Here is a 26,900-nt window from a genome sequence, read left to right as displayed (position 1 = left end):
GTTAAAGCACCTTTGGCAGTGATTACAGCATTGAGTCTTCTTGGGTATGACGCTACATGCTTGGCACACCTGTATTTGGGGAGTTACTCCCATTCTTCTCTGCAGATCCTTTCAAGCTCTGTCAGGTTGGATGGGGAGCATCGATGCACAGAGATGTTCGATTGGGTTCAAGTCCGGGCTTTGGCTGGGCCACTCTTGGAAGGTGAACCTTCACCCCCAGTATGAGTTCCTGAGTACTCTGGAGAAGGTTTTCATCAAGTATCTCTCTGTACTTTTATCTGTTCATCTTTCCCTCGATCCTGACTAGTCTCCCAGTCCCTGCCACTGAAAAACATCCCCACAGCATGATGCTGCCACTATCATGCTTCACAGTAGGGATGGTGCCAGGTTTCCTCCAGATGTGACAGTTGGCATTCAGGCCAAAGAGTTTAATCTTGGTTTCATCAGACCAGATAATCTTGTTTCTCATGGTCTGAGAGTATGCCTTTTGGCAAACTCCAAGTGTGCTGTCATGTGATTTTTACTGAGGAGTGACTTCCGTCTGGCCAGTCTACCATAAAGGCCTGATTGGTAGAGTGCAGCAGAGATGGTTGTCCTTCTGGAAGGTTCTCCCATCTCCACAGAAGAACTCTGGAGATCTGGCGGAGTGGCCATTGGGTTCTTGGTCACCTCCCTGACCAAGGCCCTTCTCTCTCCCCCGATTACTCAGTTTGGCCGGGTGGCCAGCTCTAGGAAGAGTCTTGGTGGTTTCCAACTTCTTCCACTTAAGAATGATGGAGGCCACTGTTTTCTTGGGGACCTTCAATGCCTAGACACAATCTTGTCTCAGAGCTTTACGGACAATTAATTTGACCTCATGGCTTGGTTTTTGCTCTGACATGCACTATCAACTGTGGGATCTTATGTAGACAAGTGTGTGTCATTCCAAATCATGTCCAATCAATTGAATTTACCACAGGTAGACTCCAATCAAGTTGTGAAAACATCTCAAGGAAAATCAATGGAAATAGGATGCACCTGAGCTCAATTTCGAGTCTCATAGCAAAGGGTCTGAAAACTTACAGTTGAAGTCGGAAGTTTACGTACACCTTAGCCAAATACATTTAATTTCCGTTTTTCACAATTCCTGACATTTAACCCTAGTAAAAATTCCCTGTTTTAGGTCAGTTAGGATCACCACTTTCTTTTAAGAATGTTAAATGTCAGAATAATAGTAGAGAGAATGATTTATTTCAGCTTTTATTTATTTTATCACATCCCCAGTGGGTCAAAAGTTTACACACACTCAATTAGTATTTGGTAGCATTGCCTTTAAATTGTTTAACTTTGGTAAAATGTTTTGGGTAGCGTTCCACAAGCTTCAGGGCTTTGTGATGGCCACTCCAATTCCTTGACTTTGTTGTCCTTAAGCCAATTTGCCACAACTTTGGAAGTATGCTTGGCGTCATTGTCCATTTGGAAGACCCATTTGCGACCAAGCTTTATCTTCCTGACTGATGTCTTGAGATTTTTTGTCAATATATCCACATAATTTCCCTGCCTCATGACGCCATCTATTTTGTGAAGTGCACCAGTCCACCTGTAATGTGGATATAGATTCTTTCGTACCTGTTTCCTCCAGCATCGTCACAAGGTCCTTTGCTGTTGTTCTGGGATTGATTTGCACTTTTCACACCAAAGTACGTGCATCTCTAGGAGACAGAATGCGTCTCCTTCCTGAGGGGTATGACGGCTGTGTGGTCCCATGGTGTTTATTCTTGCGTACTATTGTTTGTACAGATTAACATGGTACCTTCAGGTGTTTGGAAATTGCTCCCAAGGATTAACCAGACATGTGGAGGTCTACAAATTTTCTTGGCTGATTTCTTTAGATTTTTCCATGATGTCAAGCAAAGAGGCACTGAGTTTGAAGGTTGGCCTTGAAATACATCCACAGGTACACCTCCAATTGGCTCAAATGATGTAAATTAGCTTATCAGAAGCTTCTAAAGCTATGACTGTTATGGTGAGTGAATGAGGACCCAAAAGCGAACTAACTTAAACAGAGCTTCTTAAATAACCAAACATAGGTAGGCTCAGATAGACCGGCAGATTCCGACAGGACAGGACAAGGTTACAGCAAACATGACGATAGTCTGGCTCAGGCATGAAACACAACAAACAAGAATCCGACAAGGACAGGAACAGAAACAGAGAGAGATATAGGGACCTAATCAGAGGGAAAAAGGGAACAGGTGGGAAACGGGGTGAATGGGTAGTTAGAGGAGACAAGGAACAGCTGGGGGAAAGCGGGGGAGAAAAGGTAACCTAACAACGACCAGCAGAGGGAGACAGGGTGAAGGGAAAGGACAGAGACAAGACACAACATGACAGTACATGACAGTACCCCCCCACTCACCGAGCGCCTCCTGGCGCACTCGAGGAGGAAACCTGGCGGCAACGGAGGAAATCCTCGATCAGCGCACGGTCCAGCACGTCCCGAGAGGGAACCCAACTCCTCTCCTCAGGACCGTACCCCTCCCAATCTACGAGGTACTGGTGACCACGGCCCCGAGGACGCATGTCCAAAATTCTACGGACCCTGTAGATGGGTGCGCCCTCGACAAGGATGGGGGGGGGGGGGGGGAAGACGAGCGGGGGCGCGAAGGACGGGCTTGATGCAGGAGACATGGAAGACCGGGTGGACGCGACGAAGGTATCGCGGAAGAAGAAGTCGAGGAGCTGTTCTGACCAAGACGCAGGGTTACGAAAAGAAAGACTGCGTAAGATGCGACCAATAGTCTGATTGGCCCGTTCTGCTTGACCGTTAGACTGGGGGTGAAAGCCGGAAGAGAGACTGACGGAAGCCCCAATCAAACGGCAAAACTCCCTCCAAAATTGAGACGTGAATTGCGGACCTCTGTCCGAAACGACGTCTGACGGAAGGCCATGAATTCTGAAAACATTCTCGATGATGATTTGTGCCGTCTCTTTAGCAGAAGGAAGCTTAGCAAGGGGAATGAAATGAGCCGCCTTAGAGAACCTATCGACAACCGTAAGAATAACAGTCTTCCCCGCTGACGAAGGCAGTCCGGTGACAAAATCTAAGGCGATGTGAGACCACGGTCGAGAGGGAATAGGAAGCGGCCTGAGACGGCCGGCAGGAGGAGAGTTACCGGACTTAGTCTGCGCGCAGACCGAACAAGCAGCCACGAAACGACGCGTGTCATGCTCCCGGGTGGGCCACCAAAAACGCTGGCGAATGGAAGCAAGCGTACCCCGAACGCCAGGGTGGCCGGCTAACTTGGCAGAGTGAGCCCACTGAAGAACGGCCAGACGAGTAGGAACGGGAACGAAAAGAAGGTTCCTAGGACAAGCGCGCGGCGACGGAGTGTGAGTGAGCGCTTGTTTTACCTGCCTCTCAATTCCCCAGACAGTCAACCCGACAACACGCCCCTCAGGGAGAATCCCCTCGGGGTCAGTGGAGGCTACTGAAGAACTGAAGAGACGAGACAAAGCATCAGGCTTGGTGTTCTTAGAGCCCGGACGATAAGAAATCACGAACTCGAAACGAGCGAAAAACAGCGCCCAACGCGCCTGACGCGCATTAAGTCGTTTGGCAGAACGGATGTACTCAAGGTTCCTATGGTCAGTCCAAACGACAAAAGGAACGGTCGCCCCCTCCAACCACTGTCGCCATTCGCCTAGGGCTAACCGGATGGCGAGCAGTTCGCGGTTACCCACATCATAGTTACGTTCCGACGGCGACAGGCGATGAGAAAAATACGCGCATGGGTGGACCTTGTCGTCAGAGAGGGAGCGCTGAGAAAGGATGGCTCCCACGCCCACCTCTGACGCGTCAACCTCGACAACGAACTGTCTAGAGACGTCAGGTGTAACAAGGATAGGAGCGGATGTAAAACGATTCTTGAGGAGATCAAAAGCTCCCTGGGCGGAAACGGACCACTTAAAGCACGTCTTGACAGAAGTAAGGGCTGTGAGAGGAGCTGCCACCTGACCGAAATTACGGATGAAACGACGATAGAAGTTCGCGAAGCCGAGAAAGCGCTGCAGCTCGACGCGTGACTTAGGGACGGGCCAATCAATGACAGCTTGGACCTTAGCGGGATCCATCTTAATGCCTTCAGCGGAAATAACAGAACCGAGAAATGTGACGGAGGAGGCATGAAAAGTGCACTTCTCAGCCTTCACAAAAAGACAATTCTCTAAAAGGCGCTGGAGGACACGTCGAACGTGCTGAACATGAATCTGGAGTGACGGTGAAAAAATCAGGATATCGTCAAGGTAAACGAAAACAAAGATGTTCAGCATGTCTCTCAGGACATCATTGACTAATGCCTGAAAGACAGCTGGAGCGTTAGCGAGGCCGAAAGGAAGAACCCGGTATTCAAAGTGCCCTAACGGAGTGTTAAACGCCGTCTTCCACTTGTCCCCCTCCCTGATGCGCACGAGATGGTAAGCGTTACGAAGGTCCAACTTAGTGAAAAACCTGGCTCCCTGCAGGATCTCGAAGGCTGAAGACATAAGAGGAAGCGGATAACGATTCTTCACTGTTATGTCATTCAGCCCTCGATAATCTATGCAGGGGCGCAGAGACCCGTCCTTCTTCTTGACAAAAAAAACCCCCGCTCCGGCGGGAGAGGAGGAGGGGACTATGGTACCGGCGTCAAGAGCTACAGACAAATAATCTTCGAGAGCCTTACGTTCGGGAGCCGACAGAGAGTATAGTCTACCCCGGGGGGGGGGTGGTTCCCGGAAGGAGATCAATACTACAATCATACGACCGGTGTGGAGGAAGAGAGGTGGCCCTGGACCGACTGAACACCGTGCGCAGATCGTGATATTCCTCCGGCACCCCTGTCAAATCACCAGGCTCCTCCTGTGAAGAAGAGACAGAGGAAACAGGAGGGATAGCAGACATTAAACATTTCACATGACAAGAGACGTTAGAATTACTAGACCAATTAATGGAAGGATTATGACAAACTAGCCAGGGATGGCCCAAAACAACAGGTGTAAAAGGTGAACGAAAAATTAAAAAAGAAATGGTTTCACTATGATTACCAGAAACAGTGAGGGTTAAAGGTAGCGTCTCACGCTGAATCCTGGGGAGAGGACTACCATCCAGGGCGAACAAGGCCGTGGGCTCCTTTAACTGTCTGAGAGGAATGTCATGTTCCCGAGCCCAGGTCTCGTCCATAAAACAGCCCTCCGCCCCAGAGTCTATTAAGGCACTGCAGGAAGCTGACGAACCGGTCCAGCGTAGATGGACCGACAAGGTAGTGCAGGATCTTGAAGGAGAGACAGGAGTAGTAGCGCTCACCAGTAGCCCTCTGCTTACTGACGAGCTCTGGCCTTTTACTGGACATGAAGTGACAAAATGACCAGCGGAACCGCAATAGAGACAGAGGCGGTTGGTGATTCTCCGTTCCCTCTCCTTAGTCGAGATGCGGATACCTCCCAGCTGCATGGGCTCAGCACCCGAGCCGGCAGAGGAAGATGGTAGTGATGCGGAGAGGGAGGCGACGGAGAGCGCGAGCTCCCTTCCACGAGCTCGGTGACGAAGATCAACCCGTCGCTCAATGCGAATAGCGAGTTCAATCAAGGAATCCACGCTGGAAGGAACCTCCCGGGAGAGAATCTCATCCTTTACCTCTGCGCGGAAACCCTCCAGAAGACGAGCGAGCAAGGCCGGCTCGTTCCAGCCACTGGAGACAGCAAGAGTGCGAAACTCAATAGAGTAGTCTGTTATGGATCGATTGCCTTGACATAGGGAAGACAGGGCCCTGGAAGCCTCCTCCCCAAAAACAGATCGATCAAAAACCCGTATCATCTCCTCCTTAAAGTCCTGATACTGGTTAGTACACTCAGCCCTTGCCTCCCAGATTGCCGTGCCCCACTCACGAGCCCGTCCAATAAGGAGAGATATGACGTAGGCGACACGAGCAGTGCTCCTGGAGTAAGTGTTGGGCTGGAGAGAAAACACAATATCACACTGGGTGAGGAACGAGCGGCATTCAGTGGGCTCCCCAGAGTAACACGGCGGGTTATTGATTCTGGGCTCCGGAGATTCGAAAGCCCTGGAAGTGGCCGGTGGATCGAGGCGGAGATGGTGAACCTGTTCTGTGAGGTTGGAGACTTGGGTGGCCAGGGTCTCAACGGCATGTCGAGCAGCAGACACTTCCTGCTCGTGTCTGCCTAGCATCGCTCCCTGGATCCCGACGGCTGAGTGGAGAGGATCCGAAGTCGCTGGGTCCATTCTTGGTCGGATTCTTCTGTTATGGTGAGTGAATGAGGACCCAAAAGCGAACTAACTTAAACAGAGCTTCTTAAATAACCAAACATAGGTAGGCTCAGATAGACCGGCAGATTCCGACAGGACAGGACAAGGTTACAGCAAACATGACGATAGTCTGGCTCAGGCATGAAACACAACAAACAAGAATCCGACAAGGACAGGAACAGAAACAGAGAGAGATATAGGGACCTAATCAGAGGGAAAAAGGGAACAGGTGGGAAACGGGGTGAATGGGTAGTTAGAGGAGACAAGGAACAGCTGGGGGAAAGCGGGGGAGAAAAGGTAACCTAACAACGACCAGCAGAGGGAGACAGGGTGAAGGGAAAGGACAGAGACAAGACACAACATGACAGTACATGACAATGACATCATTTTCTGGAATTTCCAAGCTGTTTAAAGGCACAGTCAACTGTGATGTGGCTGATATCTTTAGATTTTTTTTGAAGGTAGGCCGTGAAATACATCCACATGAACACGTCCAAGTGACTCAAATGTCAAGCAAAGAGGCACTGAGTTTGAATGTCTATGTGTCAGGGGAGAAGCTCCAGGTGGTATCCGATTTTAAGTACCTTGGCATCATACTTGATTCCAACCTCTCTTTTAAAAAGCATGTGAAAAAGGTAATTCAAATAACCAAATTCAACCTAGCTAATTTCCGATTTATACGAAATTGTTTGACTACAGAGGTAGCAAAACTGTACTTCAAATCTATGATACTCCCCCACTTAACATACTGCTTGACTAGTTGGGCCCAAGCTTGCTGTACAACATTAAAACCTATTCAGTCTGTCTACAAACAGGCTCTCAAAGTGCTTGATAGGAAGCCCAATAGCCATCATCATTGTCACATTCTTAGAAAGCATGAGCTCTTGAGTTGGGAAAATCTTGTGCAATACACCGACGCATGTCTTGTATTCAAGATCCTTAATGGCCTGGCTCCCCCTCCACTCAATATTTTTGTTAAACAGAAAACCCAGACATATGGCAGCAGATCCACAAGGTCTGCCATGAGAGGTAGTTCCCCTAAGGAAAAGCACCTTTAGTAAATCTGTATTCTCTGTGAGAGCTTCCCATGTCTGGAATACACTGCCATCAGACACACATAACTGCACCACATATCACACTTTCACAAAATGCTTGAAGACATGGCTAAAGGTCAATCAGATTTGTGAACATGGTCCCTAGCTGTGTGTTGTTGCCGCTTTCCATGTTGTCTGTTGTCTGTAGCTTGTGAGGTGTGGAAACACTTTGTTGCTTTTATGAATTTTGTCTTGCTGCTTTTTGTTTTATGTTGCTCTGTCTGTATGCTACGTCTTGGTTGTCTTATGGTACTCTGTCTGTATGCTACGTCTTGCTTGTCCTATGTTGCTATGTCTGTATGCTACGTCTTGCTTGTCCTATGTTGCTATGTCTGTATGCTACGTCTTGCTTGTCCTATGTTGCTCTGTCTGTATGCTATGTCTTGCTTGTCCTATGTTGCTATGTCTGTATGCTACGTCTTGCTTGTCCTATGTTGCTCTGTCTGTATGCTATGTCTTGCTTGTCCTATGTTGCTATGTCTTGCTTGTTCTATGCTGCTATTGTCTATATTGTAATTGTTTTTAATAACCTGCCCAGGGACTGCGGTTGAAAATTAGCCGGCTGGCTAAAACCGGCACTTTTACTGAAACGTTGATTAATGTGCCCTGTCCCTGTAAAAAAAAAAAAAATGATGTAAATTAGCCTATCAGAAGCTTCTAAATCCATGACATCATTTTCTGGAATTTTACAGTACGGTATTTCTGTTGTTTATTTGCAATAAATCTGCAAACATTTTCAAAAACCTGTTTTCGCTTTGTCATTATGCGGGATTGAGTGTAGATTGATAAGAAAAAAACTAGTTTTTAATCAATTTTAGAATAAGGCTGTAACAAGTGAAGGGATCTGTATTCTCTCTGAATGCACTGTACATGTTTATGAATCATACAGCCAAATTCCAAGACAAATTGTGACGTAAACAATAATCATCTAGTACAGTGGCTTCAGGAAGTCTTCACATCTCTTGACTATTTCCACATTTTGTTGTGTCACAGCCTGAATTTAAAATGGCTTATATTGATATTTTGTGTCACTGGCTTACTCACAACACCCCATGATGTCAAAGTAGAATTATGTTTTTCAAAAGTTTATCAAATGAATTGAACATGAAAAGCTGAAATGTCTTGAGTCAAAAAGTATTCAACCCCTTTGTTTTGGCAAGCCTAAATAAGCTCAGGAGTAAAAATGTGCTTAACAAGTCACATAATAAGTTGCATGAGTGCAATAAAAGTGTTTAACTTGATTTTTGAATGACTACCTCATCTATGTACCCCACACATACAACTGTTTGTAATGTTCCTCAGTTAAGCAGTGAATTTCAAACACAGATTCAACCACAATGTCCAGGGAGGTTTTCCAATGTCTCACAAGGAAGGGCACCTATTGGTAGACAGGTAAAAATAAGAAACGGACATTGAATATCTCTTTGAGCATGGTGAAGTTACTAATTGCACATTGGATGGTGTATCAATACACCCAGACACTACAAAGATACAAACGTCCTTCCTAACTCAGTTGCCAGGAAGGAAGGAAGGAAGGAAGGAAGGAAGGAAGGAAGGAAGGAAGGAAGGAAGGAAGGAAGGAAGGAAGGAAGGAAGGAAGGAAGGAAGGAAGGAAGGAAGGAAGGAAGGAAACTGCTCAGGGATTTCACCATGAGGCCAATGGCGACTATAAAACAGTAACAGAGTTTAATGGCTGTGATAGGAGAAAACTGAGGATGGATCAACAACATTGTAGTTCCTCCACAATACTAACCTGATTGACAGAGTGAAAAGAAGGAAGCCTGCACAGACTAAAAAATATTAGAAAAACATGCGTCCTGTTTACAGCAATGTACTAAAGTAATACTGCAAAAGATGTGGCAAAGCAATAAACCTTTTGTCCTGAATACAAAGTGTTATGTTTTGGAAAAATACAATACAACACATTACCTCATATCACTCTCCAAATTTGCAAGCGTAGTGGTGGCTGCACCATGTTATGGGTCTGCTTGTAATCGTTAAGGACTGGGGAAAATTCTAGAGGAAAACCTGGTTCAATCTGCTTTCCAACAGTCCACCAATACTTTCTGAAGGCACTATATACAATGTATATTTTTGTGAAATGCAGACTTCATATGGATAAATTGGTTTCCAGAGCTCTGTTAACTCTACTGTGTTTTGTCAAAGAGTGGATGGTGTGCTAATGCTGAGTGGTCACTTCTCGTGGCTGGAGTTCTTGGGGGAGATTTATATGGCAGAGCCATCAGCAGTTTGTTTACAACTGTGCCAAGTTTGTGTCGGATCGCGGCCTGCCCCGGAGCGCTGTCAGATCAATAGCCGGGATGATCCGAGACCTGTTCCCTCAGCTAGCTGGTCAGTCAGATCTTTAACCTTTATTCAGCGATTCTTAAACTTTTTTCACCTCGAGAAATTGACCATCCTCCAGTGAACCAAATCGTCCACCAACAACCAAAATTAAGAAGAAACTGTTTGTGATTCTAGATATATTCTCATAACTTGTGACCAACCTCTGACATGCCCAGGGCCCACTTTGGGTCCCAAACCATAGTTGAAGAAACCCTGCCTTTCTCATATTGATATATTGCATGTTTATTTCCCCTAGATTGGACTTGCCCAAAATGCTTTCCTTAATCTCTGATTGGCTGACAGTGTTTGCCCCGCATCCCTCCTGTTCACCAGAGCACACTCTTCCACTTCCTAACTGACACCTGTGTCACTGGGCGTGTGTCTGTGTTGAAGTGATGGTGTATATACACAAAGTTCTGTTGCCATCATCTAGGCAAATGCTGCTACAAGCTGTTGTGGGCGGAACCAGTCACCTGTCAATCAGACAGAAACACCTGGAGGTGGATGTACCCCCTACACCCTTCCCCCAGGCACAGGTGATATAGAACGTGTGTGTGTGGTTCCACTCTCTCTCTCTGGACGATGAGTGTGTTCTGTCTCTCTGGACAATGATGAGGGTGTATTGTCTCTCAGGGTGATGATGAGGGTGTACTGTCTCTCAGGGTGATGATGAGGGTGTTCTGTCTCTCAGGGTGATGATGAGGGTGTACTGTCTCAGGGTGATGATGAGAGTGTTCTGTCTCTCAGGGTGATGATGAGTGTGTACTGTCTCTCAGGGTGATGATGAGGATGTTCTGTCTCTCAGGGTGATGATGAGTGTACTGTCTCTCAGGGTGATGATGAGGATGTTCTGTCTCTCAGGGTGATGATGAGTGTGTACTGTCTCTCAGGGTGATGATGAGAGTGTTCTGTCTCTCAGGGTGATGATGAGGGTGTACTGTCTCTCAGGGTGATGATGAGTGTACTGTCTCTCAGGGTGATGATGTGGGTGTTCTGTCTCTCAGAGTGATGATGAGTGTGTACTGGCTCTCAGGGTGATGATGAGTGTGTACTGGCTCTCAGGGTGATGATGAGAGTGTTCTGTCTCTCAGGGTGATGATGAGTGTACTGTCTCTCAGGGTGATGATGAGGATGTTCTGTCTCTCAGAGTGATGATGAGTGTGTAATGTCTCTCAGGGTGATGATGTGGGTGTTCTGTCTCTCAGAGTGATGATGAGTGTGTAATGTCTCTGGAAGAGCTCCGGAGGCTCAAAGAGGAGGAGGGGCCAGACTGAACATACCACAGGACCATAGTCTAGACGGACAGGTAGACACACACACACACATACACACACACTGCTAGCTTGCCTGCCCCGGTCTGCTAATTGCTAGCTTGCCTGCCCCGGTCTGCTAACTGCTAACTTGCCTGCCCCGGTCTGCTAACTGCTAGCCCCTGTTAATTGATTGCTTGCTAACCCGGTCTGCTAACTGCTAGCTTACCAGCCCCGGTCTGCTAACTGCTAGCCTCAGCCTACTAACTGTTAGCGTGTTAGCATCGGCCTGCTAACTGTCTGAATCGCCGCGTCCCCAGTCAGCCCAACCACTCACTGGACCCATATGTTCACTTGGCTATGCATGCCTCTCTCTAATATCAATATGCCTCATCCATTACTGTCATGGTTAGTGATTACTGTCTTATTTCACTATAGAGCCTTTAGCCCTGCTCAATATGCCTTAACCAACCATGTTGTCCCACCTCCTATATATGCGATAACATCACCTGGTTTAAACGTCTCTAGAAACTATATCTCTCTCATCATTACTCAATGCCTAGGTTTACCTCCAATGTACTCACATCGTACCTTACCTTTGTCTGTACACTATGCCTTGAATCTATGCTATCGTGCCCAGAAACTTGCTCCTTTTACTCTCTGTTCCGAACGTGCTAGACGGCCAGTTCGTATAGCATTTAGCCGTACCCTTATCCTACTTCTCCTCTGTTCCTCTGGTGATGTAGAGGGTAATCCAGGTCCTGCTGTGCCTAGCTCCACCCCCACTCCTTAGGTGCTCTCATTGGTTGACTTCTGTAACCGCAAAGCCTTTGGTTTTATGCATGATAACATTAGAAGCCTACTCCCTAAGTTTGTTTTACTCACTGCTTTTGCACACTCTGCCAACCCAGATGTCTTAGCCGTGTCTGAATCCTGGCTTAGGAAAACCACCAAAAACCCTGAAATCTCCATCGCTAACTATAACATTTTCCGCCAAGATAGAACTGCCAAAGGGGGCGGTGTTGCAATCTGCTGCAAAAATAGCCTGCAGAGTTCTGTATTACTATCCAAGTCTGTACCCAAACAATTTGAGCTTCTACTTCTAAAAATGCACCTTTCCAGAAACAAGTCTCTCACTGTTGCCACTTGCTATAGACCTCCCTCTGCCCCCAGCTGTGCCCTCGATACCATATGTGAATTGATTGCCCCCCCATCTATCTTCTGAGCTCCTAGCTACTAGCTACTAGGTGACCTAAACTGGGACATGCTTAATAACACCCCTGCCATCCTACAATCCAAGCTTGATGCCCTCAATCTCACACAAATGATCAATGAACCTACCAGGTACAACTCCAAATCCGTAAACACGGGCACCCTCATAGATGTCATCCTAACTAACTCGCCCTCCAAATAGACCTCCAAGACCACCCCTCAATGCTGTCAAACGCTCCCTAAAACACTTAAGCAAGCAGGCCTTTCTAATCGACCTGGCCGGGGTATCCTGGAATGACATTGACCTCATCCCGTCAGTAGATGATGCCTGGCTATTCTTTAAAAATGCCTTCCTCATCATCTTAAATAAGCATGCCCTATTCAAAAAATGTAGAACTAGGAATAGATATAGTCCTTGGTTCACTCCAGACCTGTCTGCTCTTGACCAGCACAAAAACATCCTGTGGTGTTCTGCATTAGCATCAAACAGCCCCCGTGATATGCAACTTTTCAGGGAAGTTAGGAACAAATATACACAGGCAGTTAGGAAAGCTAAGGCTAGCTTTTTCAAACAGAAATTTGCATCCTGTAGTACTAACTCAAAAACGTTCTAGGACACTGTAAAGTCCATGGAGAATAAGAGCACCTCCTCCCAGCTGGGACACTGTAAAGTCCATGGAGAATAAGAGCACCTCCTCCCAGCTGGGACACTGTAAAGTCCATGGAGAGTAAGAGAACCTCCTCCCAGCTGGGACACTGTAAAGTCCATGGAGAATAAGAGCACCTCCTCCCAGCTGCCCACTGCTCTGAGGCTTGGAAACACTGTCACCACCGATAAATCCGCTATAATTGAGAATTGCAATAAGCATTTCTCTACGGCTGGCCATGTTTTCCACCTGGCTAACCCTACCCCGGTCAACTACCCGGCACCCTCCACAGCAACCCGCCAAAGCCCCCACCATTTCTCCTTTACCCAAATCCAGATAGCTGATGTTCTGAAAGAACTGCAAAATCTGGACCCCTACAAATCAGCCGGGCGAGACAATCTGGACCTTCTCTTTCTAAAATTATCTGCCGAAATTGTTGCAACCCCTATTACTAGCCTGTTCAACCTCTCTTTCGTATCGTCCGAGATTCCCAAAGATTGGAAAGCTGCCACGACCATCCCCCTCTTCAAAGGGGGTGACACTCTAGACCTAAATGGCTACAGACCTATGTCCATCCTACCCTGTCTTTCTAAGGTCTTCGAAAGCCAAGTTAACAAACAGATTACTGACCATTTCGAATCCCACCGTACCTTCTCCGCTATGCAATCTGGTTTCAGAGCTGGTCATGGGTGCACCTCAGCCACGCTCAAGGTCCTAAACGACATAATAACCACCATCGATTAGAGACATTACTGTGCAGCCGTATTCATCGACCTGGTCAAGGCTTTTGACTCGGTCAATCACCACATTCTTATTGGCAGACTGGACAGGTTTCTCAAATGATTGCCTCGCCTAGTTTACCAACTACTTCTCTGATAGAGTTCAGTGTGTCAAATCGGAGGGCCTGTTGTCCGGACCTCTGGCAGTCTCTATGGGGGTGCCGCAGGGTTCAATTCCCGGGCTGAATCTCTTCTCTGTATACATCAATGATGTTGCTCTTGCTGCTGGTGATTCTCTGATACACCTCTACGCAGACGACACCATTCTGTATACTTCTGGACCCTCTTTCTCTCACATTAAGCATCTCCAATCCCAAAATTAAATCTAGAATTGGCTTCCTATATCGCAACAAAGCATCCTTCACTCATGCTGCCAAACATACTGACCATCCTACCGATCCTCGACTTCGGTGATGTCATCTATAAAATAGCCTCCAACACTCTACTCAACAAACTGGATGCAGTCTATCACAGTGCCATCCGTTTTGTCACCAAAACCCCTTACACTACCTACCATTGAGACCTGTACGCTCTTGTTGGTTCGCCCTCGCTTAATACTCGTCGCCAAACCCACTGGCTACAGGTTATCTACAAGTCTCTGCTAGGTAAAGCCTCGCCTTATCTCAGCTCACTGGTCCCCATAGCAGCACCCACTCGTAGCACGCGCTCCAGCAGGTATATCTCACTGGTCACCCCCAAAGCCAATTCCTCCTTTGGTCATCTTTCCTTTCAGTTCTCTGCTGCCAATAACTGGAACAAACTGCAAAAATCTCTGAAGCTGGAGACTCATATCTCCGTCACTAATTTTAAGCATCAGCTGTCAGAGCAGCTCACAGATCACTGCACCTGTTCATAGCCCATGTAAACAGCCCATCTATCTACCTACCTCATCCCCATACTGTATTTATTTATTTATCTTGCTTCTTTGCACCCCAGTATCTCTACTTGCACATTCATCTTCTGCAGATCTACCATTCCAGTGTTTAATTGCTATATTGTAATTACTTCGCCACCACGGCCTATTTATTTCCTTATCTTACCTCATTTGCACTCACTGTATATAGACTTTTTGTTTTCTTTTGTTCTACTGTGTTATTGACTGTATGTTTTGTTTACTCCATGTGTAACTCTGTGTTGTTGTAAGTGTCAAACTGCTTTGCTTTATATTGGCCAGGTTGCAGTTGTAAATGAGAACTTGTTCCCAACTGGCCTACCTGGTTAAATAAAAATAAAAACACACACCACTGTGGAGTGGAGTACTGTGACTATGTAGTTGTACTGTTTCTCCAGAAGGAGGCAGACCTTGTCCAGTCTACTGTGAAAGCCAGAGGAGAGCTGCTGCTGGGGAGAATGTTGAAGAAGAGCTGCTGCTAGGGAGACTGCTGAAAGAGGCTGGGGTTACAGACACAGCCAAACCCAAGAGGAGGTGAGAGGGTCTGGGGAAGAGGCTGGGGTTACAGACACAGCCAAACCCAAGAGGAGGTGAGAGGGTCTGGGCAAGAGGCTGGGGTTACAGACACAGCCAAACCCAAGAGGAGGTGAGAGGGTCTGGGGAAGAGGCTGGGGTTACAGACACAGCCAAACCCAAGAGGAGGTGAGAGGGTCTGGTAAAGAGGCTGGGGTTACAGACACAGTCAAACCCAAGAGGAGGTGAGAGGGTCTGGGCAAGAGGCTGGGGTTACAGACACAGCCAAACCCAAGAGGAGGTGAGAGGGTCTGGTAAAGAGGCTGGGGTTACAGACACATGTTTTGTTAAAAAAAACACAGTAATAAACAATATTTCAACTACAGTCCTTTAAAAGTTGTGAGCTTAGAGGTACCCAGCGTCATCACGGCGTCATTGCTCCAGACCACCACAAGGGGGAGTTAGAGCACTCATTATGCATTTGGGTCCCAAGGTTTTTATGTGACAAATCATATTGAGTGGTTCCAATGACGAATTTGACGCAAGCCACCAGTCCCTGGTGACTTTCTTCAGCAAAGATGGCTGACGAAACTTTATAGTGGAAACAAATGTAAGTAATTATAACGTCATAATGAGTCAAGCAAAAAATGTTCAATTGACAGGAATATGTTAGTCAAATGATTGTGCATATTTTTGTCATAAAGTTAATTTATGAAAATCGCTATTTAGCAAGTTTATTTCCAGTCAAATCCAAGACCAGGTGTATCAAACTCCATTATTTGAATGATGCTGTGTCTGCATGTATGTATTACATTTATACACTTCAACAGTGTTTACCACTCCTGCTCCTGGGACATCAGCGATTACACATTGCAACTATGCAATAGACTAGAAACATGATTTAAGTAAAGGCTGATTTGTAATTCATATATACAGAATAAAAAACAGTACTTTGTGCCAGCACGCCCACAAGCGAGCCACTCAGGCGGAGAATGACATGTGGAAGAGGGGGAGGAACGAGATGGGAGTAACAATCCAGGCTATTTCCTCTGAGACCTGCATAAGAATGCAATGAAAGAAGCAAGGAGCAGGTTTCGCACCCTCAACATTCTAGCCTGAAGTCCAGCACGCCATCGACTGTGCATAAATGTATTATTTGGGGTTGGGGCTGATTGTGGCTAAAAACAACTTTATCTTTTGGAATCATGAACATGAGGAAAGGGGACTATTATTATTAGCTTTTCACAAGCGTAGCAGGATGGGCTATTAGCTGAACAATACACTATTCAACCTTTACTAAAGAATTGTCTAATAGCAGAGCTAGGTGTGAACCCCCCCCCACCCCTCCCCAACCTGAGCTAGGTGTGAACCCCCCCCCACCCCTCCCCAACCTGAGCTAGGTGTGAACCCCCCCCCACCCCTCCCCAACCTGAGCTAGGTGTGAACCCCCCCCACCCCCCCCCCAACTTGAGCTAGGTGTGAACCCCCCCCCCCACCCCTCCCCAACTTGAGCTCGGTGTGAACCCCCCCACCCCTCCCCAACCTGAGCTAGGTGTGAACCCCCCCCCACCCCTCCCCAACCTGAGCTAGGTGTGAACCCCCCCCCCACCCCTCCCCAACCTGAGCTAGGTGTGAACCCCCCCACCCCTCCCCAACTTGAGCTAGGTGTGAACCCCCCCCCACCCCTCCCCAACCTGAGCTAGGTGTGAACCCCCCCACCCCCCCACCCCTCCCCAACCTGAGCGAGGTGTGAACCCCCCCCCACCCCTCCCCAACTTGAGCTAGGTGTGAACCCCCCCCCCCACCCCTCCCCAACCTGAGCTAGGTGTGAACCCCCCCCCCCCCACCCCTCCCCAACCTGAGCTAGGTGTGAACCCCCCCCCACCCCTCCCCAACCTGAGCTAGGTGTGAACCCCCCCCCACCCCTCCCCAACTTGAGCTAGGTGTGAACCCCCCCCACCCCTCCCCAACTTGAGCTAGGTGTGAACCCCCCCCACCCCTCCCCAACTTGAGCTAGGTGTGAAACCCCTCCCCTCCCCTCCCCAACTTGCAACAAATAATTTGTATATACCTTTCCACATCTACCTACACACTACACACCTACACACGGTTAATGTTCTGAAAAAAAGAATATATATATATATATTGGTCATTGCTCCAGAGTGGCGCAGTGGTCTAAGGCACTGCATCTTGGAGCAAGATGCTTTACTTCAGTCCCTGGTTCTAATTCAGGCTGTATCACATCCGCAGCCATAGGGCGGCGTACAATCGGCCCAACATCATCTGGGTTTGGCCGGGGTAGGCCGACATTGTAAATAAGAATTTGTTCTTACCTGACTTGCCTAGTTAAATAAAGGGTACATTTAAAAACAACTGGCGGCAACTGCAGCACAATCAATAGGAGGGGAACAGGGGCTGGTGCTGAAAATATAGCGAACTTGTTGCACGGCAACAGATGGGGGAAACCTACACCAGTCGAGCATTTCATTTCAACAATAATCTTCATTTGAATTTGACTTTACAAACAACAAGAGGGCTTAATTTGAGTATTTCTTCGGAGCCTAGACCTTTATGAAATAACTTAACTGGCTGAGGTAGGCTATGTGAGGGCGAAGGCCCATTTATAGAACTTAACTGGCTGAGGTAGGCTATGTGGGGGCGAAGGCCCATATAAAGAACTTAACTGGCTGAGGTAGGCTATGTGGGGGCGAAGGCCCATATAAAGTAACTTAACTGGCTGAGGTAGGCTATGTGGGGGCGAAGGCCCATATAAAGAACTTAACTGGCTGAGGTAGGCTATGTGAGGGCGAAGGCCCATATAAAGAACTTAACTGGCTGAGGTAGGCTATGTGGGGGCGAAGGCCCATATAAAGAACTTAACTGGCTGAGGTAGTCTATGTGGGGGCGAAGGCCCATATAAAGAACTTAACTGGCTGAGGTAGGCTATGTGGGGGCGAAGGCCCATATAAAGAACTTAACTGGCTGAGGTAGGCTATGTGGGGGCGAAGGCCCATATAAAGAACTTAACTGGCTGAGGTAGGCTATGTGGGGGCGAAGGCCCATATAAAGAACTTAACTGGCTGAGGTAGTCTATGTGAGGGCGAAGGCCCATATAAAGAACTTAACTGGCTGAGGTAGGCTATGTGGGGGCGAAGGCCCATATGAAGAACTTAACTTGCTGAGGTAGGCTATGTGGGGGCGAAGGCCCATATAAAGAACTTAACTGGCTGAGGTAGGCTATGTGAGGGCGAAGGCCCATATAAAGAACTTAACTGGCTGAGGTAGGCTATGTGGGGGCGAAGGCCCATATAAAGTAACTTAACTGGCTGAGGTAGGCTATGTGGGGGCGAAGGCCCATATAAAGAACTTAACTGGCTGAGGTAGGCTATGTGGGGGCGAAGGCCCATACAAAGTAACTTAACTGGCTGAGGTAGGCTATGTGGGGGCGAAGGCCCATATAAAGTAACTTAACTGGCTGAGGTAGGCTATGTGGGGGCGAAGGCCCATATAAAGAACTTAACTGGCTGAGGTAGGCTATGTGGGGGCGAAGGCCCATATAAAGAACTTAACTGGCTGAGGTAGGCTATGTGGGGGCGAAGGCCCATATAAAGTAACTTAACTGGCTGAGGTAGGCTATGTGGGGGCGAAGGCCCATATAAAGAACTTAACTGGCTGAGGTAGGCTATGTGGGGGCGAAGGCCCATATAAAGAACTTAACTGGCTGAGGTAGGCTATGTGGGGGCGAAGGCCCATATAAAGAACTTAACTGGCTGAGGTAGTCTATGTGGGGGCGAAGGCCCATATAAAGAACTTAACTGGCTGAGGTAGGCTATGTGGGGGCGAAGGCCCATATAAAGAACTTAACTGCCTGAGGTAGTCTATGTGAGGGCGAAGGCCCATATAAAGAACTTAACTGGCTGAGGTAGGCTATGTGGGGGCGAAGGCCCATATAAAGAACTTAACTTATTGAGGTAGGCTATGTGGGAGCGAAGGCCCATATAAAGAACTTAACTGGCTGAGGTAGGCTATGTGAGGGCGAAGGCCCATATAAAGAACTTAACTGGCTGAGGTAGGCTATGTGGGGGCGAAGGCCCATATAAAGTAACTTAACTGGCTGAGGTAGGCTATGTGGGGGCGAAGTCCCATATAAAGAACTTAACTGGCTGAGGTAGGCTATGTGGGGGCGAAGGCCCATATAAAGTAACTTAACTGGCTGAGGTAGGCTATGTGGGGGCGAAGGCCCATATAAAGTAACTTAACTGGCTGAGGTAGGCTATGTGGGGTCGAAGGCCCATATAAAGAACTTAACTGGCTGAGGTAGGCTATGTGGGGGCGAAGGCCCATATAAAGTAACTTAACTGGCTGAGGTAGGCTATGTGGGGGCGAAGGCCCATATAAAGAACTTAACTGGCTGAGGTAGGCTATGTGGGGGCGAAGGCCCATATAAAGAACTTAACTGGCTGAGGTAGGCTATGTGGGGGCGAAGGCCCATATAAAGAACTTAACTGGCTGAGGTAGGCTATGTGGGGGCGAAGGCCCATATAAAGAACTTAACTGGCTGAGGTAGTCTATGTGGGGGCGAAGGCCCATATAAAGAACTTAACTGGCTGAGGTAGGCTATGTGGGGGCGAAGGCCCATATAAAGAACTTAACTGGCTGAGGTAGGCTATGTGGGGGCGAAGGCCCATATAAAGAACTTAACTGGCTGAGGTAGGCTATGTGGGGGCGAAGGCCCATATAAAGAACTTAACTGGCTGAGGTAGTCTATGTGAGGGCGAAGGCCCATATAAAGAACTTAACTGGCTGAGGTAGGCTATGTGGGGGCGAAGGCCCATATGAAGAACTTAACTTGCTGAGGTAGGCTATGTGGGGGCGAAGGCCCATATAAAGAACTTAACTGGCTGAGGTAGGCTATGTGAGGGCGAAGGCCCATATAAAGAACTTAACTGGCTGAGGTAGGCTATGTGGGGGCGAAGGCCCATATAAAGTAACTTAACTGGCTGAGGTAGGCTATGTGGGGGCGAAGGCCCATATAAAGAACTTAACTGGCTGAGGTAGGCTATGTGGGGGCGAAGGCCCATATAAAGTAACTTAACTGGCTGAGGTAGGCTATGTGGGGGCGAAGGCCCATATAAAGTAACTTAACTGGCTGAGGTAGGCTATGTGGGGGCGAAGGCCCATATAAAGAACTTAACTGGCTGAGGTAGGCTATGTGGGGGCGAAGGCCCATATAAAGAACTTAACTGGCTGAGGTAGGCTATGTGGGGGCGAAGGCCCATATAAAGTAACTTAACTGGCTGAGGTAGGCTATGTGGGGGCGAAGGCCCATATAAAGAACTTAACTGGCTGAGGTAGGCTATGTGGGGGCGAAGGCCCATATAAAGAACTTAACTGGCTGAGGTAGGCTATGTGGGGGCGAAGGCCCATATAAAGAACTTAACTGGCTGAGGTAGTCTATGTGGGGGCGAAGGCCCATATAAAGAACTTAACTGGCTGAGGTAGGCTATGTGGGGGCGAAGGCCCATATAAAGAACTTAACTGCCTGAGGTAGTCTATGTGAGGGCGAAGGCCCATATAAAGAACTTAACTGGCTGAGGTAGGCTATGTGGGGGCGAAGGCCCATATAAAGAACTTAACTTGCTGAGGTAGGCTATGTGGGAGCGAAGGCCCATATAAAGAACTTAACTGGCTGAGGTAGGCTATGTGAGGGCGAAGGCCCATATAAAGAACTTAACTGGCTGAGGTAGGCTATGTGGGGGCGAAGGCCCATATAAAGTAACTTAACTGGCTGAGGTAGGCTATGTGGGGGCGAAGTCCCATATAAAGAACTTAACTGGCTGAGGTAGGCTATGTGGGGGCGAAGGCCCATATAAAGTAACTTAACTGGCTGAGGTAGGCTATGTGGGGGCGAAGGCCCATATAAAGTAACTTAACTGGCTGAGGTAGGCTATGTGGGGTCGAAGGCCCATATAAAGAACTTAACTGGCTGAGGTAGGCTATGTGGGGGCGAAGGCCCATATAAAGTAACTTAACTGGCTGAGGTAGGCTATGTGGGGGCGAAGGCCCATATAAAGAACTTAACTGGCTGAGGTAGGCTATGTGGGGGCGAAGGCCCATATAAAGAACTTAACTGGCTGAGGTAGGCTATGTGGGGGCGAAGGCCCATATAAAGAACTTAACTGGCTGAGGTAGGCTATGTGGGGGCGAAGGCCCATATAAAGTAACTTAACTGGCTGAGGTAGGCTATGTGGGGGCGAAGGCCCATATAAAGTAACTTAACTGGCTGAGGTAGGCTATGTGGGTGCGAAGGCCCATATAAAGAACTTAACTGGCTGAGGTAGGCTATGTGGGGGCGAAGGCCCATATAAAGAACTTAACTGGCTGAGGTAGCCTATGTGGGGGCGAAGGCCCATATAAAGTAACTTAACTGGCTGAGGTAGGCTATGTGGGGGCGAAGGCCCATATAAAGTAACTTAACTGGCTGAGGTAGGCTATGTGGGGGCGAAGGCCCATATAAAGAACTTAACTGGCTGAGGTAGGCTATGTGGGGGCGAAGGCCCATATAAAGTAACTTAACTGGCTGAGGTAGGCTATGTGGGGGCGAAGGCCCATATAAAGTAACTTAACTAGCTGAGGTAGGCTATGTGGGTGCGAAGGCCCATATTAAGAACTTAACTGGCTGAGGTAGGCTATGTGGGGGCGAAGGCCCATATAAAGTAACTTAACTGGCTGAGGTAGTCTGAGGCTTAACAGCCTAATAGAAGTAGGATTTATTTTATTTTATTTGGTCTACTTACAATTGCAACTGGTCAAAAATGTAGCATTCGACATAGAACAATCATTTAAATAGAAAAAGTCTGCACGTTCAAACTAAAACAATGTAATTAAAAAAGAAAGTACATATTTGTAAACCCCAAAATTTAAAAGTAATTGGAAAGGTAGATACAAATGATGTGTGTCATTGGTGTTTACAATAAAGAAAGAACAAGAATGTAAACAAGACGCTGTGTTTTTATGTACAGTAGTGATGGACAACTGGAGGCATTTTGAAAACACCTGTTTTGCACAACTATAGCAGGTGAAGCCCATCATGCAAACGGTTCCTATTAGCAGGACAATAGACTTTTTTTATAGCCCAACTACTGTGGTGAAAATCCCTCAACTTGCAATGTATTCGATTGCTTAAGTACTCTAAAGTGTTACATTTCTAACTCAAAACAGCAGTCCAGTATTTATTCATCAACATCTTTATGCTCTGTTAATAGAATAACAAGAAAAAAAAATGCAAATGCAGATGTTTTTATATAAACTACATTATTAGTCACACTTCCACCCAGCTCCACGACCACAGGTAAAACCTTGCTGAGATGATCAACGATTTCCCTTTTTCTCGGAATAGAAACACCATAATGTTAATAAAATTAATGAAGCCAAATTTCTTAAAATCAATCCCATTTACCATGTTATTAAAAAAAAGGTTTTAAATTCTTTGGTAATGCCAATATGGAAAACTATCAAATGCTTCTCAAAGATGCCCTCTGGTGGTCAAACTAGCAATAACTTGCATTAACAGAAAAAATGGCTGACAATTAGATAACGTGCCACAGAATGCTGCAGCAGCACGAAAAGGTGAGCTGCAGTATAACACAACCCTTTAAATGTGGAACCACTGTACTGCTTAAAAATTATGACAAGGGCTTTGATATGTTATTCATCAGGACAGATATATTTCCATTCAGTTATCAACATCGTAATAACACTGGGAGAAAGCTTAGTAATATGAATATGGTCAGATAAAGCAAAATGTCACATTGTTAACAATGCATTTGATGAAATCTTCAATGGGATGTACAGTATGAATGATGTTCTCAACTAATTATCAAGTCATATTTTTTAAGACAAATCACCTAACCAGTTACAAAATATGCTAATTCAAAAATAGTTATTCAGCAAAGAGACGGAATGTACATCAATCAAATCAAATCAAATTCGCAATCAAATCAAATTCTCAATCAAATCAAATCAAATCTTATTTGTTACATGCTTGTAAACCAACAGTGAAATGCTTACTTACGTGCCCTTCCCAACAATGCAGAGAGAGAAAAAATTATATATATTAGAAAAATAATAACATGACGACAGGGTTTTATGGCTTGGGAGTAGAAGCTGTTCAGGGTCCTGTTGTTTCTAGACTTGGTGCATCAGCACCGCTTGCCGTGCGGTAGCAGAGAGAACTGTCTATGACTTAGGTGGCTGGAGTCTTTGACCATTTTTAGGGCCTTCCTCTGACACCGCCTGGTATAGAGGTCCTGGATGGCAGGGAGCTCAGCCCCAGCTCAGCCCTAGTGACTACCATCTGTAGTGCCTTATGGTCGGATACCAGGCAGTTTCCATACCAGGTGGTGATGCAGCCAGTCAAAATGCTCTCAATGGTGCAGCTGTAGAACTGTTTGAGGATCCAATCAAAATCAAATCAAATCAAATGTATTTGTCACATACACATGGTTAGCAGATGTTAATGCGAGTGTAGCGAAATGCTTGTGCTTCTAGTTCCGACAGTGCAGTAATAACCAACGAGTAATCTAACCTAACAATTCCAAAACTACTACCTTATACACACAAGTGTAAAGGGATAAAGAATATGTACATAAAGATATATTTAATTTTTAACCCAGGCAAGTCAGTTAAGAACAAATTCTTATTTTCAATAATGGCCTAGGAACCGTGGGTTAACTGCCTGTTCAGGGGCAGAACAACAGATATGTATGTACCTTGTCAGCTTGGGGATTTGAACTTACGGTTGCTAGTCCAACGCTCTAACCACTAGGCTACCCTGCCGCCCCATATATGAATGAGTGATGGTACAGAACGGCATAGGCAAGATGCAGTAGATGGTGTTGAGAACAGTATATACATATGAGATGAGTAATGTAGGGTATGTAATGAGGGCCGAATCTTTTGAACCTCCTGAGGGGGAAGAAACATTGTCATGCCTTCACAACTGTGTTGGTTTGTGTGGACCATGATAGATTCTTAGTGACACCGAGGAACTTGAGGCTCTCGACCCACTCCACTACAGCCCTGTTTGTGTGGATGGGGGTGTGCCACCCCCCATTTCCTGTAGTCACGATCAGCTCCTTTGTCTTGCTGACTTTGAGGGAGAGGTTGTTGTCCTGGCAAAACACTGCCAGGTCACTGACCTTCACCCTATAGGCTGTCTCATCGTTGTCGGTGATCAGGCTTACTTACCACTGTTGTGTCGTCAGCAAACTTAATGCTGATGTTTCGGTGTCATGCGCGGCCACGCAGTTGTTGATGAACAGGGAGTACAGGAGGGTAATGGATCAGTGAAGCAATTATTTTTCTTTCGGCTCTATACTCCAAAAGTTTGGATTTGAAATAAACCAATGAATATGAATGTGAGATTTATTTGAGTGTATTTTTTATCCATATCAGGTGAACCATTTAGAAATTACACCACTTTTTGTACACCATCCCCCCATTTTAGGACACTAAAAGTTATGGGACAAATGCACCTGTATGTGTATTGAAGTAGTCAAAAGTTTAGTAGGTCCCATATTCCTACCACATAATGATTACACCAAGCATGTACTTTCTAAACGGTTCACCCGATATGGATGAAAATACCCTTCAGTTGAAGCTGACAGTCTGCACTAACCTCATACGCATTGTATCATTTCAACTCCAAAGTGCTGGAGTACAGAGCCAACAAAAAAAAACATGTCACTGCTCCAATAATTATGAAGGCCACACTGTATGTGAGAATGAATCGAGCGGACAGGAAGCAGGCTCTCTGTGGCAAGAACAAACGCTTCATGACCAATAAGTGGTGCGATAGGAGGGGGGGTAGCAATATAGGAACTTGCGAGCTTCTGCTTGGAATACTTGGACATCAAATGTCGTCCTTTTAACCTTCCGAGAGAGTTCTCAGGGATTATCGCCATGGCTGTGTACATCCCGACCCCTTAAGCTGGCACCAAAAAGGCTCTCAAAGATGTTCATTGGACCCTGAACAAACTGGAGACAGCGTATCCTGAGCCAGCATTCATTGTCGGAGGGGGACATTAACAAAAGTAATTTAAGGACTGTGCCGTATTACTATCAACACATTGACTTTCCAACTCACGGACATTCAACTCTTGACTACTGCTATGTGCCTTTTCCACAATTTTATAAGGCCCATCCTCCCTTTGGCAAAGCTGACCACGACTCCATTTTGCTCCTCCCTACCTGCAAACAAAGATTCAAGAGGGAAGTTCTGGTGGTCAGGTCTGTACAACGCTGGTCTGACCAATCAGAATCCATGCTACAAGACAGTTTTGATCACGTGCCCTGGAATATGTTTCGGGTAGATAGTATGGTTAAACTACAAACACGAACCTACGTAGATCGTTCAAGATGCCGAGACACAGGTATCGGGACAAAGTAGAGGAGAAATTCAGTGAGTCGGACACGAGGCATATGTGGCAGGAACTTCTAATGATTACTGATTACTAAAAGAAAGCCAGTCACGTCGCGGAAACCAATGCCGCCCTACCAGACGAGCTAAACACCTTTTTCTCACGCTTTGAGCATAACAACTCTGAGTTGCAGAGGAGAGCCCCTTGCGGTGTCCATGGAGGACATATGTAAGTCATTCAAGTGCGTTAACCCTTTCAAGGCAGCCGGCCCAGACATTGTGTTTTCGGACATTTTCTCTCTCTAGCTCAAGCCATTATCCCCACCTGCTTCACGATGTCCACTATCATCCTAAGTGTCCAAGAAGGGGAAAGTAACTGACCTGATTGACTACCGACCCGTAGCACTCACTTGCTTCGAGAGGCTAGTCAAAGATCACATCACCTCCTCTCTCCCCGACACACTTGACCCTAACACTCGACCCTACCGCCCGACAGATCCACGGAAGATGCAATTGCCATTGCACTGCACACTGCCGTCACCCAGCTGGACAAAAGTAATGCATATGTCAGGATGCTGTTCATTGACTACAGCTCTGCCTTCAATTCCATAGTGCCCTCTAAGCTCAACATAAAGCCCACAGCCCTGGGTTTGAACTCCTCCCTATGCAACTGGGTCCTGGACTTCCTGACAGGCCGCCCTCATGTGGTGAAGGTAGAAAACATTACCTCCTCCACACTGATCCTCAACATGGGGGCCCCACAAGGGTGCGTCCTCAGTCCCCTCCTGTATTCCCTGTATACCCACGACTGCGTGGCCTCACACAGTTCCAACTCCATCATCAAGTTAGCTGATGACACGACAGTAGTAGGGGCCTGATTTCCAACACCGACGGCGTGGTGCCAGGTAAACAACCTCTCCCTCAATGTCAGCAAAACAAAGGGAGCTGATTGTGGACTTCAAGAGGAACCAGGCCGGGCACGCCCAAATCCTCATCAATGTGGCCAGCATGTAGATGGTCAAAAACTAATAGTTCCTCTGCGTAGTCATTTCCGAAGAGCTGAAATGGTCAAACCACATTGACACCATGGTGAATAAGGCATGACAGCGACACTTCAACCTTCAACAAGAGGGCTCTCAAAATGTTCTACAGTTCCACCATCGGGAGCATACTGTCGGGTTGCATCACAGCCGGGTATGTCAACTCCACCGCCACTGACCACAAGGCTCTACAGAGGGTTGTTCGCTCAGCCGAACGCACCATCGGGAGCATACTGTCGGGTTGCATCACAGCCGGGTACGTCAACTCCACCGCCGCTGACCACAAGGCTCTACAGAGGGTTGTTCGCTCAGCCGAACGCACCATCGGGAGCATACTGTCGGGTTGCATCACAGCCTGCTACGTCAACTCCACCGCCACTGACCACAAGGCTCTACAGAGCGTTGTTCGCTCAGCCAAACGCAC

Source organism: Oncorhynchus mykiss, chromosome 25 (assembly GCF_057628025.1).
Source record: "Oncorhynchus mykiss isolate SJ-2025 chromosome 25, ASM5762802v1, whole genome shotgun sequence".
Classification (NCBI taxonomy): domain Eukaryota; kingdom Metazoa; phylum Chordata; class Actinopteri; order Salmoniformes; family Salmonidae; genus Oncorhynchus; species Oncorhynchus mykiss.
Note: the sequence above shows the minus strand (reverse complement) of the source record.